General features: G+C 51.8%; 1 long non-coding RNA gene across 1 annotated transcript in view; it reads left to right on the plus strand.

The window, feature by feature from the left end:
• Nucleotides 1-516: 516 nt before the first annotated feature.
• Nucleotides 517-20775, plus strand: part of LOC309613470 — a 254337-nt gene continuing 234078 nt past the window's right edge. Inside the window, exon 1 of the long non-coding RNA XR_014235751.1 lies at nucleotides 517-1444. This is a non-coding gene — a long non-coding RNA (uncharacterized lncRNA). The remainder of the gene's footprint in view (nucleotides 1445-20775) is intronic.

Here is a 20775-nt window from a genome sequence, read left to right on the forward strand (position 1 = left end):
GTGACTACGACCCATCATTGCATCAGACCCTGGCTCCAGCTTCCTGACGTCTCTGCAGCAGGAGGCGGACGAGGCCAGGAGCCCTGATGGTGCAGACACACACAAGACCCCAGGGGGGACGTGGCAACTTCCTGTTCGTGAGTCAACCCGTCATCCTTGTCGCAGTCGTCAGTCACTGGGCTCAGGACCCAGCAAAGGGCTTCTTGGGCCTGAACATTCCATCATGGGGTTATCCTGGGGAGGGGGGGGGCAATCTCTTGAACAAATGAATGTTCTCGATGACTGAACCTTACCTCTTTAACCAGGTAACAAATAAGAACTACATTTATTTCCATTTATTTAAAAAATGAATTATACTCAGCCATAAAAAGGAACGAAATTGAGTCATTTGTTGAGACGTGGATGGATCTAGAGACTGTCATACAGAGTGAAGTAAGTCAGAAAGAGAAAAACTAATATCGTATATGAACTCATGTATGTGGAACCTAGAAAAATGGTACAGATGAGCTGGTTTGCAGGGCAGAAGTTGAGACACAGATGTAGAGAACGGACATATGGACACCAAGGGGGGAAAACTGCGGTGGGGTGGGGATGGTGGTGTGCTGAATTGGGCGATTGGGATTGACATGTATACACTGATGTGTATAAAACTGATGCCTAATAAGAACCTGCAGTATAAACAAACAAACAAAACAACTAATACTAAACTTTCATTGGGTTATTTGTATGGAAATATGTTAATATAAGTGTTTCAGACATTACATGAAATTTCTAAAAATCTTATATGTTCTGGTACAATGTTATAAGTCATAATCCTAGTTATTACCTTAAAATGTATATCTCAGAAATAACTAATTTTCTTGTCAACTGCATTATTATGAACTTTCTTCAAATCTTTAACTGTGGTCATTTTAAGTCTTTTGTCATTTACAGACAGTTCTGGGTGTACTCTGATGCTTTTGCAAATATGTTCCTATAAAAGGGTTTCATCTTTAAGAAATTCATGGAAAAGACTCTGACAAGTACAGGTTTCTGGTAACTGACTGTACTGCTGAACTGAATGAATAGGCATTTTCAGAACTCTAATGAAAAACTGATGAACCCATAAAAGTGCTAACAAAAGATTAAGATGAAAAAAAAAATTAATTACATGGGACTGAGTGAACTGATGAGGATGAGTATAATTTTTGTGACTTTCTGTCTGAATTAAAAAAAAAAAAATCCCACAAGGACTCAGAGGCAAAGAATATACAAATCAATTTTCACTGCAAAGTAAAGGAGTTGTTACAGTGGAGGATTACTGGACTGAATGTCAATATTATGACATAGTATGAGTGTGTTTCATGTTTGGTAATTGCAATCATTGTTGCTTTTGTTGTGGTCATCCATGTACAATGCCTGGTGTCAGTCTATTTATCTCTTGTAAAAATAAAATATAGTGTGTGTGTGTGTGTGTGAAAAAAATAAATAAATAAAATAAAATAAAATAAAATTTTATTTATTGTAAAAAAAAACCACATTATTTCTTCAAAAGAAAATAAAATTACAAGTCACATTCAGAAAGAAAAAAAAAATGAATTATTCCATAACTGATACACATTTGTCAGAGGAAAATCAGCAATACAGATGAGGAAAACCCAGACAAAATAAGCAAATTCCCCTAAACTGCACCAGCCGGAAACAACTTGGGCTTTTCTGGGCATTGATGTGCATGCGTGTGTGAGTGTGTGTGTCGGCGTAGTAATAGAGTCACACTGTAAAACTCGACTATAACGTGCTTTTCCATATACAATACCTTGTATATGTCTTTCTATGTTAATACGTTGAATTCATCAATTTTAAAGCTACCCAGCATCCCATGAGCACAGGTGTAGATTTTTCGAAGACTGTGACTACTTTAAAAAATATCTGTCTAAAATGAGTCAGAGCACACACCCTCCTGCCTTCTAATTTCCTCATCAGGGTGGGAACATGACACCAGTTGAACTCTGGGGGCTCTGAGTTCACTGTTGTTCAATGAACCCCACAGGTAATTTCAATAAGGAGTTGGTTTGGAAGAGAAAAGAGCTCCAGGTGAAGAATCGGATGGCTCTGGGGCGTGTTCTAGAGGACATTTCTGGATTTTATCCCGGGGGGCTTCCCCACGGGGTGCTCCCTGCCCCACACCGCCTGTAGCTGCATTCAGGACCTTTTTTCTCCCCCCAAGAGAGAGCAGCACACCGTAACCAGTGCCGGGGACATTCCTCACCATCTCAGTCCTGGCCAGTACTCATCTTGGAGCTGGGAAGGATTCTGTCCAAAGCAAGAATGGGTCATGAAAGGGATCTCCATTCTCCATCACTGAATGGGCCCCAGGGACCAGCCCCACCTGGTTACATACAGCGCCTTTGGGCTTATCACAGGCAGGGTGACCCCAGGTCCTTTGCTACGAGGTCACTTAAACTTCTCTGCAGGACTGGCCGCCCCAGCGATTATCCTTTGGAGAGGAGAGAATCAACAGAACGGGAGATGAGCCTCAGAATTGCACCTGTCACAGAGCTGCTGGCATCCACGTCCCCTGGGGTGCCCCTCAGGATGCAGATTCCTGGGGCTGACACAGCTCCTCTGCACAGAACGAGTTGAGGGTGAGCCTCTTTAACATGCCGGTAAACCAGCACCCCATTGCTCGCAGCTCAGCTCAGGGCTCCACTCCTGCACTGTTGCTTCTGCCGGGAACGGCTCTACACCGGGAGGCACATTTGATCATTGATTTCTCGCTGGATGGCTGGCCCCGGGTGAGGGGACAAGCAGGAGGGAGGAGAAAATAGATGAGAATGGATGCTTTTCTCCCCGCGTTCCACACACAATTCTTTTTTTGTTTCTCTTTGGTCTTTGCGTTTCCACACGATAAATTCGTCTCCTTGTTTTTCTTTCCAAAATATCCCCTCCTACCCATGTCCTCACTGCCTCTGGCCTGGACCAGGCCCAGGCCCTGACCCTCAGCAGCTATCTGTCCCCTGAGACCTGCCACGTCCCCAGGCCAGGACAGAGCCCGTGGAGAAAAGACAGGAAAAATGGCAATAATTGGGGCGGGGTGGGGGGGGGGGTGGCGTCCTTAAACCGATGGCTTGATTAATTGGAGTGGATGAGCATCGTGTCCTGGGAGGAAGATTCTGTGAATCTGTGTGGTCTGAGTGGACAAGTTCATGCCGATGGCTTCGGGCTGATCTTGGCTCTGCCCGGAGGCGACTTGGCTCTGATAAGCCGACCTCTAGCTGAGCCTTTTGGTTTCTGAGAAGTGGAGGAATCATTGGGAGTCAACCCGATCTTCCAAGATAAAGGGCCAATCTTAGATGGATCTATTATTTCCTTGAGATCTTGGAATAGTGCTTTTATTTGTCCAATGACGTTTATCTATTAAACATCTGTGAAACCCTGGGTGGTTACAGACGCGGCAGTAGGTGGTCACGGATTGGAGAGAGTGAATGATGACTCATCGAGGGCGTCCTTTATCATTCTTCAGGGAATTAAAGACATGACTCAAAATTGTTCAAATGAAATGCAACCAATTTATATCTGCCGTTAATACGTAACTGACTAGATAAAACAATAGTTATTCATTACTCACTAAAAATCTAGTTTGTTTAAGTCCATTTTTTATTTAAATCAAACTTTCCCATCTCTATAAAAGCATTTTTTCATGGAAGACTTTCTTTCGCGAACAAATTGCACATTGCTGCTTTCTTAAACAAGGTGTTCTTGCGGGGATTTTAATTTAATTTGACTTGCTTTATGTTGTGCTGTGTCAGGTCAAGTGAACCATAGAGCTCCCCCCTGTACCCCCCGTGACCCTGTCAGGCCAGGATCTGGCACTTTCTCTGCCCATCCGTCGTTGGTCCCAAGCCCTGGGCACACGGGAAGCGCACTTGCTCTCCATGTCAGCTCTCTTCCTTCCACCTGCTACATCCTGGACCCCGTCACTGTCACCTCCCGCTTAACCTACTGCCCCCAGCTCCTGCCCCCAGCATCCTCCCATGAACGGGGAGCGGCCCTGGATATTAGGAGCGATGTGGGTTGTCTGTGCCACATTTTTCTGTCCTAAACCTTAACTCTTTCTGACCAGCCAGCAGGGCAGCCCCAGGAAAGCCGACCCACACTTGCCATCAGTTCAGGCCCCCCTGCCAGGTGCTGGTCTGCTTCCTGGTCCTGCTGAGCGAGCGTTTGGGGCCCCTGTCACACCAGCATCTAGGTCGGAGTGTCAGGGACAGGGCTGTGAGGCAATGTGATTTCAACCCTCGGGGGTCTCCTCGGAGCCTGAGCGAGGCTTGGGTGGAGGTTGGGTCTCTAGCCCGGAGAATGTGCATTTCCCAAACTTCTCAGGCCAAGGAGCTTTTTGTACCCCTCAGAACATCGCAAGGGACTTTGGCCTGTGGAGTAAACTCTGGCCAACCCTGTTTTGAGGAAGAGAAACGATGTGGTGGGCCAGTTGCTTTGCTCCAGGTGCATCTCGAGTTCCTGCAGGAGGCTGGTGCTACCTGGGCTGGTCCAGCTCCCCACGCACACAATGCCATGAGTTTCTGGTGTTCCCTCCCGGTAAAGATCCCTTTTGCATGGACTCCTGTGTCCTTCCTTCCTAGGAAACAGGCAGCCACATGATCCCCAACACTGGCTGACAACCGGTGTCCCCACACGCTGGAGGGACCCACTTTCAGTGGTGCCGAGTCTTCTGAGGTTTTCCTGATCACTCAGCGCAGAGATGACAACTTTTCCTTTTTGCGTTATGAAAATCAGAAATGTTACATTTAGGAAAAGAGCTTCCTTTTTAAATGATAAAGACACACTGAAATAAAAAATTTAAAGTGGACAAGTACACACAAGAGTGAGATATTAGACATCCCACCATCCAGAAGTGCATCACCATTTAACAGGAGATAGAAATTCGGGCCTTGTAATCCTTGCTACGGAGACACAAGAGACTCCTCTTGCCTTCAGAGGGGTCACTACCTTTTATTGGCTCAATCTGCTAACAGATACCAGCAAAAATCACCACCACACGCAGTGTTCAGCTGATGTGGACTTTGCCTCTTACTGGTATATGAGCCACAATGTAGGAAATAAATGTTTTAGAAGAAAAGAGAGAAACCTCTCATCTACTGGTCCAGTAAGTATTTATGGGCCTGTCTACTCGGGGTCAGGGTGACTGCGGGAGTCTCATTGCCACGTTCCTGCGAAGGCTTTCTGCTGACCTTCCTCTGGCCTGGGCTGGCGGGCGGCCCTGGCTGGGCGAGACACTGCCCCTGCTGGCCTGGAGCGTGGCCAGTAGCGCTGCTCTGGCATGTTCCCTGGACTGCCATCTGCTGACCTAAGACCCATCCCCAAGGGTCTCCCCGTGCCTGTCCCACTCTCTGTGACCATCTCCTGCTTAGGAAGCCAGATATTTCACAAGACTTGATTTGAAGAAGCTGGAACTTCGTTCTTTCGGCAAGTTTTGCTCCTTACTCTAGGAAGTCACATCAGGGGCCGGCCTGTCAAACCCGTTCTATTGCCTCTGGACACCCAGAGCTCAAATGCCATCTCCTCAGGCCTTCCCTGACCGCCTGCCTTAAACGTCAGCCCCCGACCCCCTGGAGCCCTCTGCCTTTTTGCATTTTCATTCATAACGTTTGCCTACCTGGCCTCACACCCACGTCTAGTTGCATGTTGGCTGCCCTACTAGAAGGTGAGCCCAAGGTGGGTAGGGGCCCAGTTTGTTCGTCACTGGGTCCCGAGCACGTCACAGTGGGTACTGACCAATGCACTTGAGTGACTAGTGCAGGCGTGGGTGCGCTGTTCCACACAGGGCCCCCGCCCTGCTCCCTGAGCTTCAGGGCAGAGACTGTGACTCTAAGGAAAGGAGGTGCAAGTCCTCACGGGGCGCTGGGGTGGCCAAGGCCACGTGAGTGCTTTCTACTAGGACCCTGTTGCAAAGATCCAGTGGGGGGTGTGGGAAGCAGGGGTGGGGTAGAGGGCCTGTGCTGGGAGCATGGCAGGGGACAGAGGAGCCCCACCCCGGACCTGGTCACCTGCCTACTGGGCCCTCAGCTGGGATTCTACCTCCTCCCTCAGTGTCCCCTGGAAGCAGCGTCCCTTCTCACCAGTGTCCCCGCCCTGCACCTGCTGCTGCCCTTTTGCCTTTAGTCACATATTCAAGTGTCTGCTCTCAAGATACTGTGACCCCGAGATACAAGGCACGTCCCACTGTCTTTGTCACCCCGTGCCCAGGATGCAGATGCTCAGGGAGCGTCTACAGGCTCTTGCTGGCCCTGGACCAGAGCTGGTGTCTGATGCCTCAGGGCAGGACAGAGGGAAGGGAAGGCACTCGCCAGGACAGTCTTCTCGAGGGCATTTGCAGCCTGGGCCTCCGTAACAGAAGGGCAGGGCCCTGGTTTAGGGCAGTGTTCCTAAATTCCTCCCCTCTGGGGCTCTCGGACCACAGCACAGCTGGGTGATGAAGCTGCCTCAGGATGACTCAAAGCCAACACGCTGGGGACGGGGAGTGAGGGAGCTCAGTGGACACGTCACCTGGGGTGTCTGGTCCTCACATGATGACACGCAGCTCAGGAGGACCCAGAGCCCCCGAGATCGCCCTGCTGGGGAGGGGGCCAGGCCAGCACTGTTTCCTGGATATCTGACCCTGAGGACCCCTCCCAGCTCCAGCTAATAACATGAGGTCATTTGGTTTATGCCCTAATAGCTCATGCCTCCCAGTTTAACATTTTTTTAAGTATGTTTTGGGATTTTCCTTTCAAAGAAACAATCTGTGTGCTCCTGGTTACAAGTCAAACACCTCTGAGATCACTGCGCTGAGTCCTAGGGTTCGAACGAAATCTTCAAAAGCTGAGAACATCAGGTCATATTTAAAGCAGAAGTAAACCCCAGAAGAGTTTAAAAAATAACAAAATCAACTAAACTTGGGTAATGGAGGGAGGTGAAAGTGCTTCTCCCAGGGGACTAATAAATCCCGTCCCTGTCCCCTCAGAGCAAGACACCCAGGACGTGACTACAAGACGGACCAGAAACAAAATCTGAAATTTTGAAAGACTCAGAAGGAACACATGCACCCTAAGCAAAGAAAACACAAAATACAAACCAGGGAGAGAGAGAGAGAAAGAACTCACATAGAAAATCTGAGGGCAGAGCAAAGAACAAGTAGCTCTAAAATTTGACTGGGCTGAATTAAGCATTTAAATGTAAAACACAAACCCCCTAAACACTAAACCATAAAACTACAAGAAGAAAATATGGGAGAGTTAGAAAAATAAATAACTTTGGAGTGAAAGAGAGAAACATGGCTAAGGCACAGGGGGCCATTAAAAGAAAAGATTCCTATACTAACTATATACAGTAATCATGTTAAGAAAAGACAAAATTTAAAAAGAATAACCAAGTGTGAACAACATTTGCATCACATATCAGATTTAAAGGGGATAGTTTCTTCACTTTGTATTTCATGAAGACGCATCGAAAAGACTAACCGCCCCATAGCCAATGGGCAGAGCACATAGAGACAGAGGACTAATTGCCTCTTCCACAGAGGAAAAGATGAGAAATGTGATCAAGCTACAAGATGGTCACGCTTCGTGTCGTAGGTCGGGACCTACTGGAAAGCGTCATCCACAGGGGTCAAAGCTGAGCTGGCAGTGCGGACAGCACAACCTTTATGCGGGGCCTTTGGCAGCATCTGTCAGAATAAAAAGTGCTAACACCACTCGCCGGGGAGGTGCACATGTAGGAATGTTTCTGGTCCTGTCCCTGCGTGCACAAGGGTCTGTGTGTCTACAACAGCTGACATTCAACATGGTGACACATATACCAGCCCGGCACAGCCCCCAAAGGTTGGCCTACCGAGCGTGAAAAGCAGGAGACAGAGAGAAAAGCTAAGGGTAGAGAGGTGTGTGCACTAGACTAGCCTCTGAGTAAAAGCCCAGAGAATATTCTTTGTGCTCCTACCTGCGTACACAGGAAACCAGGAAGTCGTGGCTTCTGAGTTCTGAAACGCCACCTAACCAACCCCTTGTAATGAGAACGCTTCGTTGGGCAGGACTAGCACCCAGTGGTCTTATTTTCTAGCTCACTCCTGGATGTTATGCTGATGTACTCAGCATAACTCAAACGTGTGTCTCGGTTTCTCGTTTATAGAAGAAGGTCGACCAGAGAGAGAAGAGACCTGTGAGAATCCATGCCTGCATCTCTGTCACCGGAGAGCCCACTTGGTGGCCCACAGCTGCCACGGGGCTCTGCGTGTCCCCTCTGCTTGGCCTGAGACCAGTTCCCATGCTGTCGTCCTGGACTCCAAGCACCTGGGAATCTTCAACCAGATGGCTTTGGGGACTGACAGCGTTGTAGCTGTTAGGCCAGTGGACACTGGCCAGGGAACAGGAATGGAACTTCTCCATCCACGTTCCTCTAGCAGCCCTGCTCTCCCTCCTTCCCTGGGGAGGACACTGGGCTTCAGCTTAGGCTGGGTGTCCTGAAGAACCCGAAAGGCTCAGAAACTAGATGGACAGGTTAGAGATGCAGGTAAACCAGGTGAGGCTGCTGTGGCCACAGTACCTGCAAGCCCTCTGCAGATGGGTGGGGATGCAGGAAATATCCGTAATGTGAGTTTCACCAAGTTGCTCTGACATTTTTAACATCGATTTTGCAAATCTGCTTGTCTGGATGCCTAAAGGTTTTCTTTTGAAATTATTATTGTTATTATTGGGTTCGATCTTAAAAAATGCTAGCAGGTCTGATCAGGCTGACTCTGTGACGGATAAGAAATATCAGCCTGAGAATCTAAACTTGACCTCAAATGGAGACCAGAATACAGAGCAGAGACTCTGGCGTGATGACTGGGACCTGTGATGACTGAGACAGAAAGCCTGTCCCCCCACCACCCACCCCCCCCGCCTTCCCTGCAGCATCTGTCCCTCCCGAGCTGCCCCCGGGGACAAAGGCCCCCCACAGGGGCTCAGCCGCTTACACCCATCTTGCAGCCTCACGATGAAGGGAAAACTTTTGTCCAAAGACAGAGTGATGCCCAGGTGCGGGGTGTGCTCCCCCCGTTCACCACGATGGCCGTGCTTCCGGGGCCCCCTTGACAGTGCACCCAGCAAGACTGGGGAAGGGATGGCTTAGTGGGCGGGGCTTGCCTGCCGCCTGTGACCTGGGACAGGTCCCCATGGGTTCCTGGTTGTCTCCTCATCAGCGCAGATGGAGAAAATAACAGGACGACCGCCAGGCCGAGAGGAAGGGCCACCTCTTCCTCCACTCCTGTGGGCCCGGCGGAGTATTTGGGCTGCTGAGGGGCTGAGCACAGCTTCCCTGGGTCCAAGTGCGGGCGCCCACCAGCCCAAGGCTGCAGCCATGCGGGCGCAGGAGGTTTCGGCCGGCCCGGCTGCCCTTCACAGGGCGCAGCCTGGCTGGGACTCTGGCCGGAGCCTAGGGGGACCGGTTTCCATAGAGACCACAATAAAGCACACCTCCCAGAGTTCACACCCTCGTGTGGTCTCCGCAGTGTCGAATCTGGGCTGGGTTCTGAGTCACTGTGACCCGTGGACCTTGGCAGAGGTGAGGCTCTGCTATTCCAGGCCCGCCTTCGAGAGGCCGGGTGGCATGAAACACTTGCCCCTGGGACCCCCGAGTCACCCTGCCGGCGAGACCACACGAGAGCAGAGAGGCCCCGTGGAGAAGATGGGCCCAGGATCCGGGAGAGGGAGAGTGGCCCCCTCCCGGCCACACCTCCAGACGGCCCCAGCCCTGGTTACCTCAAACTGAAGCCACACAGGGGACCCAGAGAGGCCGGGTGCCCAGCTGAGCCCAGCCACCCCACCGAACCAGAGGGACAGCAAGATGGGTGTTGTTCTAAGCCCCTAAAACGTGGGTGGTCTGTTAAGTAGTAAGCAATAACCCAACGGAGTCCAGCGGCCAGGTCCTCTCGCCTCTGCCGCAGCGGGCTGTGTGGCCTTGGCCAGGACTTAACCTCTTGAAGCCTCAGCTTTCCAGCCTGTAGAAGAGAGATAATACTGCTCAGCGTGGAACTCTGTACATCAGGATAAATGCTGTGGCTTCTGTTTGCATAACAAAAGGGCAGAGAACATGCATCCCGCATCCCCGGACTGGCTTTTCCTGAGATGAAGTCTGGGAGGCCGACTGGGAAGCCGGAAGCCAGCGGCCCCTGTTAGAAGGTCTTCCCTGGAGCCCGAGGTGCGTGTGTCACCTGGGTACAGGGAAGCATCTCTTGCCCTGCAGGGAGGTCACAGGGCCGTAGTCGAGAGACGTCTTCCCCCATCACCCTGAGTCCTCAGCAGGTTCCGGGCCCACAGAGGTCCTGGCCCAACAGGTATGGAGTGTAAGCCCAGGTCGGACTCACACCAACACAGCGTATTTCCTTAGAAGACAGGGTTTCTGCGTGGATTACTTTGTGTGTGTGTGTTTACAGTTTTTATTTTTTCAAATTGTGGTAAAACATGCGTAACAAAAATCTCACCGTCTTACCCATTTTTAAATGTTTAGTTCGGCAGGGCTTAGTACATTCACATTATTGTGAAATCATTGTGTAATCTAATTTTTAATTTTTTAAGGAACTGCTATTCTATTTTGTACCACAGCTGCACTATTTACATTCTCACCATGATGCACAAGTTTCCAATTTCTCCACATCTTCTGCAACACTTGTTGCATTCTGTTTCTCTTGTGTGGTTTTGTTTGTTTGTTTGGAATAGTATCTAGCTGTGTCCCCAAGGTCTTAGGATCCTATGTCTGTGCAGCTGGAGGAGCCCTGACAGCCTTGGTTCAGGGCTCACACTTTTCCAGAGAAGGAACTCCCACCCAGAGAGGTCCACTGCTCAGAGTATCCATCCCATGAAGGGCGCCATGAGAGCAGGGCCCTGGCTCTAGCCGTCCCCACATCCTGCCCAGGGCCCATGCCTTCCAGTTCAGAGTGCTGAGAACTTCACAGCCACAAAGTGAATCTGCACTGTATCGATGGCACCTGCATAAGACAAATACAATAAACTGATTCTGATGTTCCCTAAATCCTGGCCCATCTCTTTCAGGCTGTAGTTGGAATAAATTGATTAATAGATAAACAGACATTTTAAAAAACCCTTAGCTGAAATCACAGTGCAACTCCATAGAAAAGGGCCACACCCCCTCCATCCACAAAGGTGATGAAGGTCATGGACCGGAAGCTGCCGGCGGCACTCATCCTGGGCTCTGCAGGGTGATGCTTTTGTGTCATTGAAAGTCTTTGGGGGCCTCACACTGCCTGTGTCCTCAGAAGGCTTATCTCCAGGGCAAAGGCAGCAGCTTCTGGGGGTGGAGTAGACCCACCCTCCATTGTCAGGGCTGTCACCTTCCTGCTTCTCTAAACTCTGCAGTCCCAAGGGGAAGCCTGGAGGGCGGGTTGTGTGGGTGTTGCAGCCTGGGGAGCTTCTGCCCCAGGGGACTTATCTGCGGCCACGCTCCTGGAGCCAGGCCAGTGACCTCACTTCACCCATGACCTTCCCCACCGACTTCTCAGTTCCAGGAATTGTTGGAAAAATCCCATTGGAAATCTGAGGATGGCTGGGTCCCTTGACACTACCACTTGTGCGCTGAGACAGAGGGTGAGGTCGGGCCTGACTGAGGGGCTGTGTGACCTGGAACCCCACCACTCTCGGGGTGGGGAGGGGGCTTAGATTCTGTCTCCTTCTGCTGGTCTTGGCTCCCAGGACGTGGAAGCAAGCCCAGGCCCTACAGGGGTGGACAGTTCTCATGTTCTTGGCCTCCAGGCCTCCAAAGGGAAAGCTTTAGAGTGGACATTACACACCTCATTAGGAAGCCCCTCCTCTTCAATATGAAGCCCAGAAATGAAGAAAACAGAGAGGAAAGAAAAGAGACTATTGAAAACCAGTGCCTTTTTGGCTTTCACTACATGCTTGACAGTGCAAAGAACTTGACCCCCATCCCCTCGTTTAGTTATCACAACAACCTGTGAGGCGGCCATGGCCATCACCCCATTTCACGGCTGAGGACTGAGAGGCAAGGCAGCCGCGTGTCCAGGACCAGCCTCGGACTCTCCAAGGTCCTCGTTCACGAATCATGGGGATTTGAGACCGTGACAGCAGGGCAGTAAAGCAAGTGCAGGCCCTTCTGAACATGGCCAGTGACCACACAGGTAGTACACCTGGGCGCCACCCTGGGCTGGTCCCAGAGAGTGGAGAAGGCAGCCTGAGGAGGAGGCCCTGGGGAGCTGAATCGCCCTGTTACGGCTCAGATTTCACAACAAACGGAACTTCTTCCCTTTTATCCTGGCTTGGTCCCTGGCAAGTGGGGTCCTGCGATCCTTCATTCAGTTGACAAGTGTTCCCCGAGTTGGGGCCGGGGCAGCATGGAGCTGGTGTGGGTACGTGAGGGTCCACTTGGCTCTGTTCCACGGGTCGAGCCCTCTGGGTCTGGGTCTCCTTGCAGAGGACGGGGAGAGGCCTCACCTGCCTGCTCGGAGTCGCCGCCCCAGCTTTGCTCCCCTACCCCCTCCCCAATTCTCCTCCTGTGAGACGGGGTCCACAGGGGTCCAGATGTAGAGCGTGGGCCCAGCTCCCCACTGCCTCAGAGCTGCCGCTCACTCATGCTTTGAAAGAAACATTTTCCCGTCCCGATTCTCTCAGAAAATGAAGTAGGAGTACTTTGCTGGTAAGTAGTGTGTGTGTAGTAAGTGCTTAACAAGTGCCGTCCTTGAGGCAAGGGGCAAACGGGGGCGGGAGGGCTGAGCCGTGGCCGGGCCTGGGCCCCGGGCCAGAGCTCTGGTTCCCCTCAGGCTGGAGGAGCGGCCCCAAGGACTCCAGGCCCAGTCCCTCCCCAGGAAATGCGCGGGGGCCTTAGTCCCTGAGGACCCAACGGGTGGAGGACGTCTCAGGGGAGACTCAGCTGCATGTCCCAGGTGCAGAATGTACATCATCGCGTAAGCTCTGTGCTGGTTCCCTGGGACCCACCTTCCCGGCAGAGTAAACCCATGCTGAGGCTGGCTTGATGTGCAGGCTGTTTCTCTTGGGTGTGGGAAAAAAGATAAGAAGGAGAAAATTAAAGAGTGTATGATCCACACAACCAAAAAGCAAACAGTGATTGTGATGATAATATCTGGAGCGGGACTTACCGGATAAAGAAAGGGAAGGGGCCTGGTGACATTCATTCCCTGCTGCTGGCCTAGGGGGGCAGCCGGTCACTAGAAGTTCTTTGGGATTCTTAGAAGGCCTGGCCGATTGTTGGCATGTTTCCAACTAGCGCTCAGAAGGTTCTTGAGGTTTAAGGTCAGTTTGAGCTTGTGGGTGCCATGCCAGTCTGACCAAGACTGCAACATCCCGCTGTAGGAGCACACAGGGGCAGTGCTGGTGTGGCTGGATCTTCCGGTGACAGCAGAAATGAATACCAATTCATGGAAAAATAGAAAACTGGGCTATTCTCCAGTGTACCCTCGGAATGCCCGAAAGAGGGGAATGTCACCCCCACCCCCGCCCCGCCCAATATCGCAGACATGACTGTGGATGCTGGCATCTCCACGTGTCTCAAGATGCCAGGCGTCTGGGTTAAGACTCCGGGATCAGAGCTCACAGACGGGCTCCAGTCACCCACTGCCAGCCCCGTGCAGGTCATGCAGGGCCCTCAAGGAATGACATGTGAAGCCCAGGGCTCCCCGAACCAGTGTCCTGTGCTGTAGGATATTCATGAGTGTTACTTTAAAAAAAAAAGAAGGTCCCATGACCCATTGGCTTTGGAAAACACTACTTTAAAGTAAAGCAGTTTTATTATTTAGGAGTTGTTGGTGCCTTTAACATGGTAATGTGTTTAATCAGCCCGAGGGGATGAGTATACAGCAAGATCCAGACTTATTTGACAAAACACTGACACTGTACTTTTTTTAAAAATGGAAAATCTACGGACTTATTGTGAAAAATACATGATCCAGGACAAGGGCTTGCCAAATACTGCTGGAAAAGCTGAACATGACGATTTTACACTGAGTTGTACTCAGCGGTACACTTAAGTGTGATTTATGCTGTGGCATTCGGATCCTCGTCAGGGAAATGGAGTGACAGGAAGTCTGTTAAGATTTACGCCTTTTGACCTCTCAGACATCTCTGCATCCTGTTCAGAAAGCTCAAGCCCATCTACATTTTTCCAAGCCTGTGACAGGGGAGCCTGGAGTGCGGGCCACGTGAAGACAGCCCTCTGGATTTTGCCCTCAGCTCCTGTGCTGTTCTGTGGCTTCACAGGAAGGCTGGGTAAGCAGAAGGAGCCTTTAGGCTCTACAAGCCTTGTGTGCGTTTCGCAGTTTCTCCTTCCTGGTCCTTCTCATTTAGGCTGATGCTCACATTTGTCCCAGCCCCATGTACGAGCCGGAGATTCATTCTCCAATGGCGAGCGTCTGGGTCCGGCCTCTGCGTCCACTTCTGTCTGTAGGTCCAGGGTGGGCTGCCTTACAGCGGACCTGTGCCTCAGGTTGGGACCCCATAAGGTGCCCCTGAGATAATCTGGGGAAATGAACTCTGGAAGTATCAGGTGGGAAGTGGGGGGATGAGGTGGGGGTGAGGGAGCTGGACCACGTGCTTTGGGGAGCAGAGCTCCACTGGGTTCTCTGTCCTGTTGGGTCACTGCCACCACGTGAGAAGGTTGGGTATTTGTCCTCTGACCCTCACCTCCCACTGGCTCAGGCCTGCTCCCAGGGGTGTCAGCTCCTGGCTCTTCCAGGAGAAAGAAGGCCCGGGGGGAGGCACAGGCTGGCCCTGGGAAACTGGAGTTGTCAGGAGCGAGGGCCCAGGGGCTGTGCCTGGCCCAGGTGACACTCAATCTCTAGCACTTTTCGGTCAGAGCTTCTTGGTCACAGGTCATTCCAGCCTTATGAAGGCCTCCTGTCTACGAACCAGCTTCAGCATCACCCAAAACACCTGTGCATCTTGGACACTCGAGAACATGTGATAGAATCGGGCTTTTCTTCTGGATACTCTCGGTTGTGGTTTTCAAGCCGCCACCTTTCCCGAGCCCACAGCCCTCTTCAGCGGGCATGAGGAATGCCTGTCTCTGCTTTGGGAAATCCGGGAGGCGCCAGCCACGCCGGGGTCACACGCTGGGGGAGCAAGCCGGATGCTGTGTTATTTTCAACTAAAAAATAAGACAAAACTGAGGCGTTACAAAGTTTTCATATGTGGGTCCACAGTAGTACCCAGTTGTAACTTATGCATCCAGGTCCTTGTCTCAGGTGGGCTCTGGAGGGCCCTGGTCATGCCAGGTAGAGGAGTGAGAAGCTCTTTGTGACCTGGAGACACAGAGAGAAGGTTATGAGTTTTATTACGGATCAAACTAAACACATCCCTGAACCCGACCCTTGCTGGTCCCAAGCCTGACTCTGGGTGACCTTGTAGGCTCAAACAGCAGACATGCTCTGCAGCCTTGGGCTTGGGGCACGACTCGGAAGGTACGGGAACGCTTTCTGCTTGCCCAGACCAGCGCGTCTCAAACGGGAGGGCTTGCTGAGGCCCAGGTTGTGTCTCCCAAGAAGGATATGTTGAACCCCTAGTACCCGTGAATGTACTTTGCAGATGTAATCAGGGTAAGATGAGGTCGTTAGGGTGAACTGTCATCCAGTACGACTGGTCTCCTTATAAGAAGAGGAGAGCGGAACGGGGAGACAGACACGTGGGGAGAAAGACGGCAGGTGACAACAGAGATGGGGGTGACATGGTCAGAAGCCAGGGGACACCTGAGGCTGCTAGAAGCTGGAAGAGGTGAGGAAGGATCTTTCCCTGGAGGCCTGGGAGGGAGCACGGTCTTGCCAACACCTTGACTCAGGACTTCCAGCCTGAGGAACTGTGAAAGGATGAGTTTCTGTTATTTTAAGCCCCCCAGTTTGTGGTACTGAGTTACAGCCGCCCCAGGAGACTAATGCAGAGGGGGTGGGAATTTGCATTACTAACAGGCACCTGGGTGACACTGATGTTCCAGGTCTGGACCTTACTTTGAACATCCTTGACCCAGGTCAGGCCAGGTCAGCCCTGCCCACCGCACACATGCACGTGGAGAGGACGTCTGTCCAGGCGGGCCTTCGACCCCCGCCCTGCAGCTGCCACCTCCCAACTTCGCCTCCCCTGACCCTGCCTCCCCTGCCTCCTGCTGGTGCCCCACCCCTCTGTGTATTTGCACACTCTCTCCTCTGCCTGCAAACCCTGCACCCCTGGCCCAGAACACTCCAGCTCAGCTGTTACACCCAACCCCATCCTCGCGCCCCTCCCCGGGAACAAGCAGTGTCTCCGCGTCCCCTCTCACCAAGGAGCTCGTGGTCCGTACGTCCCCAGGGTGCCGGGAGCTGCCATTGCCGCAGCGACACTCTGCACGCCTGTGTCTCTTCTGCCTGGAACCCCACTCGCGCCCATTTACCTGCCCAGCCCTGTGGAAACTCGTCCGTGTTTCTGGGAGCAGGAGAGCCAATAAAACGCTGTATGTCCAGAGGTGTCCAGCCGGGCGCTGCTGTCCCGGGGTCTGCGGCGAACACAGTGGACACATTTTTCCAGAGCAGTTCAGAGTAGTTTGGGTCAAGGTTATTTCGAATAACTTCCCTGGCACTTCAGTTAGCTCCCTTTCTGCTCCTCTGACAGTGGTGTGAGGGCATTTATTACGGCAGAGCCCCTGTGCTCTGGGCAGCGTTGCTGGCTTAGCGGAGGACTGGGTTCTGCTTGCCCTCCCTTGACCAGCCGAGCCCGCTGTGGAAGAGGCCCTGGTGACGAACAAAGGACGACAGAGGTGGGGCCGTCGCCCTTCCCGAGCAGGTTCCTCCACGTTGTGAAAGGAAGAGCAGAGATGACGGTAGTTTAACTCATAAAACTTTGCTTTCCCACCACCACTGGCCCCAGGAAAGGACACGGTTTTGACTCGGCTGGTGGCCAGCGTCGGCCCCGGCCACTTTCTAACTGTGCCAAAACTGATGTTCATAAAGGGAAAAATCAGGGGGAGAAAACCCAGTTTCCCCCGCAGGCCTGGGGCCAGGGGCGGGGACCGCTCCCTCCTCCAGTGGGCTGTGCATCCCTGGCCCATGGGAGTCGCAGCAGAGCCAGGGGCTTGTGGATTCTCCAGACGCTTTAGGGAAATAAACAAAGGAATTCGAGGTCAGATGTCTCAGGCAGCCCGGTTTTCTCCGGAGGCCTGGGGCAGATGTTTGCCTGCTGCCACGCAGTGACGCCACGTGTGATCACAGAGTGAGAGCAGGGAGAAGTCTGGAAAATGGGGCTTTCAACCTCAGAGCCATCCTTGGGCACCAAACACAAGCTGGAAGCGGAACAAAAACTGCAGACTTTACAAGAAAGAGGCCGGGTCAGGCGGGTGGCCCCGCTTTGGCCTCGAGGCACCCAGGAGCGCCCGCCAAGCTGACCGGAAGGTAGGACTCGGGCAGTGTCACCCGAAACTGCTTCAGGTCAGGACGCCTATGTGCAGACCTCCTGTTACAAATTCTCATTTTCTTTCCAGTTTTAAAAATGTACTATATATACTTACTATAGAAAGTTGGAAAAGAGAGAGAAGTATTTGGGACAAAAACGTTACCCATATGCCACCATCCAGAGAGGTTCCCTGCGGGCAGATCAGGGGATTTCTGTGCAGCTTCAGACATGATTGCATTCACTCAGCAGAGACTTTTAAACCTTGAATGTTAAAAGATGAACACTTGTATCTCCAAGTATAAACTCTTTGTGAACATGATTTACTCACAGTATGTCAATCAGAAGAGTTTACTTAACCAGACTCTTGCTGGATTAGGACAATACCCTACTTGTGTTTGTTTATTTGTTTCAATAATGGGTCCATGATCTTAATGCAGAACACTTGTTTTGTTCTGTGCATACACACACGCAGACACACACACACACACACGCAGACACACACACACACACAGACTCAGACCCACACAGAGACACACGCAGACACAGAGACACACATATGCATACACTCATACACTCAGACACACACTCAGACACACACACATCTTGGATTCTAGTTTGGTTTCTACTGCTAAGTAAATGTTTCCACTTGGTCACTCAATGTTTCTGGACCTGATTCTTCGTATTTGTGAAATGAGGAGTCAGAGCAAGTGACTTCAAGTTCCCTTCAGTTGGAGTGACCTGGAAGTGCTGGAGTGAGGGCCCTTTCTGTGGTGGACACGTGTCCGTGTGAGCCTGGGCACTTGGAGGTTTGTGAGTAAGCCCCTCTTTTTAACCATTTTTCGTATCACCCTCAGTGGATGTGTGTTTGTTTATAAATTACAACTAGGTACTACTGTTGATCCACATATGAAAACTGTAACGCTTAAGTTTTGTCTTATTTTTTAGTTGAAAATAGCACAGCCTCCGGCTTGCTCCCCCGGCGTGTGACCCCGGTGTGGCTGGCGCCTCCCGGATTTCCCAAAGCAGAGACGGGCATTCCTCATGCCCACTGCAGGGGGCCGTGGGCGCGGGAAAGGTGGCAGCTTGAAAACCACAACCGAGAGTATCCAGAAGAAAAGCCTGATTCTATCACACTTTTTTGAGCGTCCAAGACCAACGTGGATGTGGGCCTGCTCTGGCCTTTCCAAAGCTTTCCTCCTGGAGACCTGAGTGCGGCCCAGGGTGGTGAAACGGGTTTGAAGCGGGTGCCTGGCCGGCTGGCACGGCAGAAATATTGAAGATCATTTGTTAAGGTCATCGGCCCTTTTTCACTTACTTTTGTCCCAATTTTTTCACAGGCCCTGAATTAAGGACCAGAAATGAAAGAGTTCTCCAAAGTCCCCCAGGCACCTTGCTTTAAACCTGGAGGAGAAACTCACAGTTTAAATCACGAATGACGTCCAGGAGCTACAACGTGTAGGTAGGCGTGTGTGTTTGTGGGTTTGTGAGTGTGGATCTCAGGAGCCCCACTGAAGAGCTGCACCGCTGGGACCCCACGTTCCAGTGACATCGGGGTGGGGAGCGGGGGACTTGCACTCTCCCAGGGATTCGGAGCCCCCCTCCCCTGTAAACTCTGCACTCCAACCACCTCTGATGCCCAGACTGACCTGGCTGTCTCCATACTGTTCACCTGCAGTGGGTCCCTCGCGCTGAGGCCTGGCTACTCCTTCTTCCAGCCCGGGGAGCCCAGACCTCTGGGGTCGCCTTCCTAATCATGCCCGCAGGGCTAAATCCACCCAACAGTGGCGGGGCTTCTGGAACCGGATGGAACCCACCAAAGCTTTTCCCAGTGATGGGTTATCACTGAGTCAGGAGCCAAAACTGAGGCCCCAGGAGATTCATTAATCTCGCTCCAGGTCAGAATCAGGTGGTACAGGTATGGATGGTGGTGAGGCCAAGAATAACTAGGGAGTCTTAACGCAACCGAGTTTACAAACCGTTCATGGCATCGTGGAGGTAGGTCTTACCAACACCATGATTGTGTGTCATAGAAAACAGGCCAAGCGGAAGCCAGCTTCCGCCAGAGTTTTAAAATCGCCACCAACTTTGTGATAACACGGATTTCTGCTTCCTAGTCTAGTCATCTTTCTGAGAGCAGATTTTTTCCAGTTTTATTGAGAAATCATTGACACACATTGCTGTGCAAGTTTAAGATGTACAGCATGATGGTTTGATTTACATATATTGTGAAATGATGACCACAAAAAGTTCAGTTCGCATCCACCTTCTTATAGATACACTGAAAAGAAAAGAAAAAAGTTCTCCTGTGATAGCTCTTAGGATTGACTCAACAACCTTCCTATGTACCTTCCCAGCAGCGTAAGCTGTCGTCATCGTGCTGTATTTACATCCCTAGGACGTTATTTGGAAGATTTTGCCTTGTAACCACCTTCTTCCTATTTCCCCTCCCCGCCCACCTCCTCTGAAAGTTGATTTTTTTTTTTGGCCACACCTCCCGGCTTGCGGGATCTTAGTTCCCGACCAGGGATTGAACCCTGGCCCCAGCAGTGAAAGCACCGAGTCCTAACCACTGGACCTCCAGGGAATTCCCGGAAAGTGGGTTTTTAACAGGTGATGTTTGACGAGAGGACAATTGTGCAGAGTGAATGCAGCCCTCAGTGAGGGCGGTGCGGACCCAGAGGCCACGAGCCCCGAAGCCATGCCCTGAGCCCCGCGGCCCTGCGCACGGGCCTCTGCTGCTCCTCAAACTGTGTCCAGGTTCCTGGGCCGTGCAACTCGTGTGTTCCCAGTTTATCTCCCGCGCCCTTGTCACCTCCCCCTGCACAGCCTCTGTTCCGCTTACTGGTTGGCAGTGGTTCAGGCAGGAGCCCCCGGGGTGCCAAGCAGAGCTGGCCTTGCAGACAAGCTGAGGGCAGGGGTTGTGGGTATGGAGAACAACAAGGCTGTCGCCACTTCCCGGCCCGTGACTCTAACAGACTAAGCAGCACGACAAGCTCCCTGAGTTCCCGTCGCTGGACCAGCAGAGGAAAACCCTGGGTCCCTGTTAGGCTGTCGCGGCCGCTTAGCTTCCACTCCAATCTGCAGGGCAGGTTCAGCTAAGTGGTCACCTGGGGTCCCCGGCAGCTGTGTTTTAAGAAGAACCATTCCACCCTCCAGCACGGCTACGCCCTGCGACTTGGCCTGAAACAGACCTGACCAGACTACGGGCACCGGTGCCTTCTTCTCTGGGAGCTGGAACCTGGGCTCCCCCGGCTTGTGAGAGACAACTGTAAAACTGGGGAAACCGCACAAACACAGCCTTTCTCAAAAGTGAACTGCGAATGAATAGTTGAGTTATATTAACTAGTGAACGCTTCTGACTTCCCGATTG

Source organism: Balaenoptera borealis, assembly GCF_965194805.1.
Source record: "Balaenoptera borealis genome assembly, chromosome: 16".
Classification (NCBI taxonomy): domain Eukaryota; kingdom Metazoa; phylum Chordata; class Mammalia; order Artiodactyla; family Balaenopteridae; genus Balaenoptera; species Balaenoptera borealis.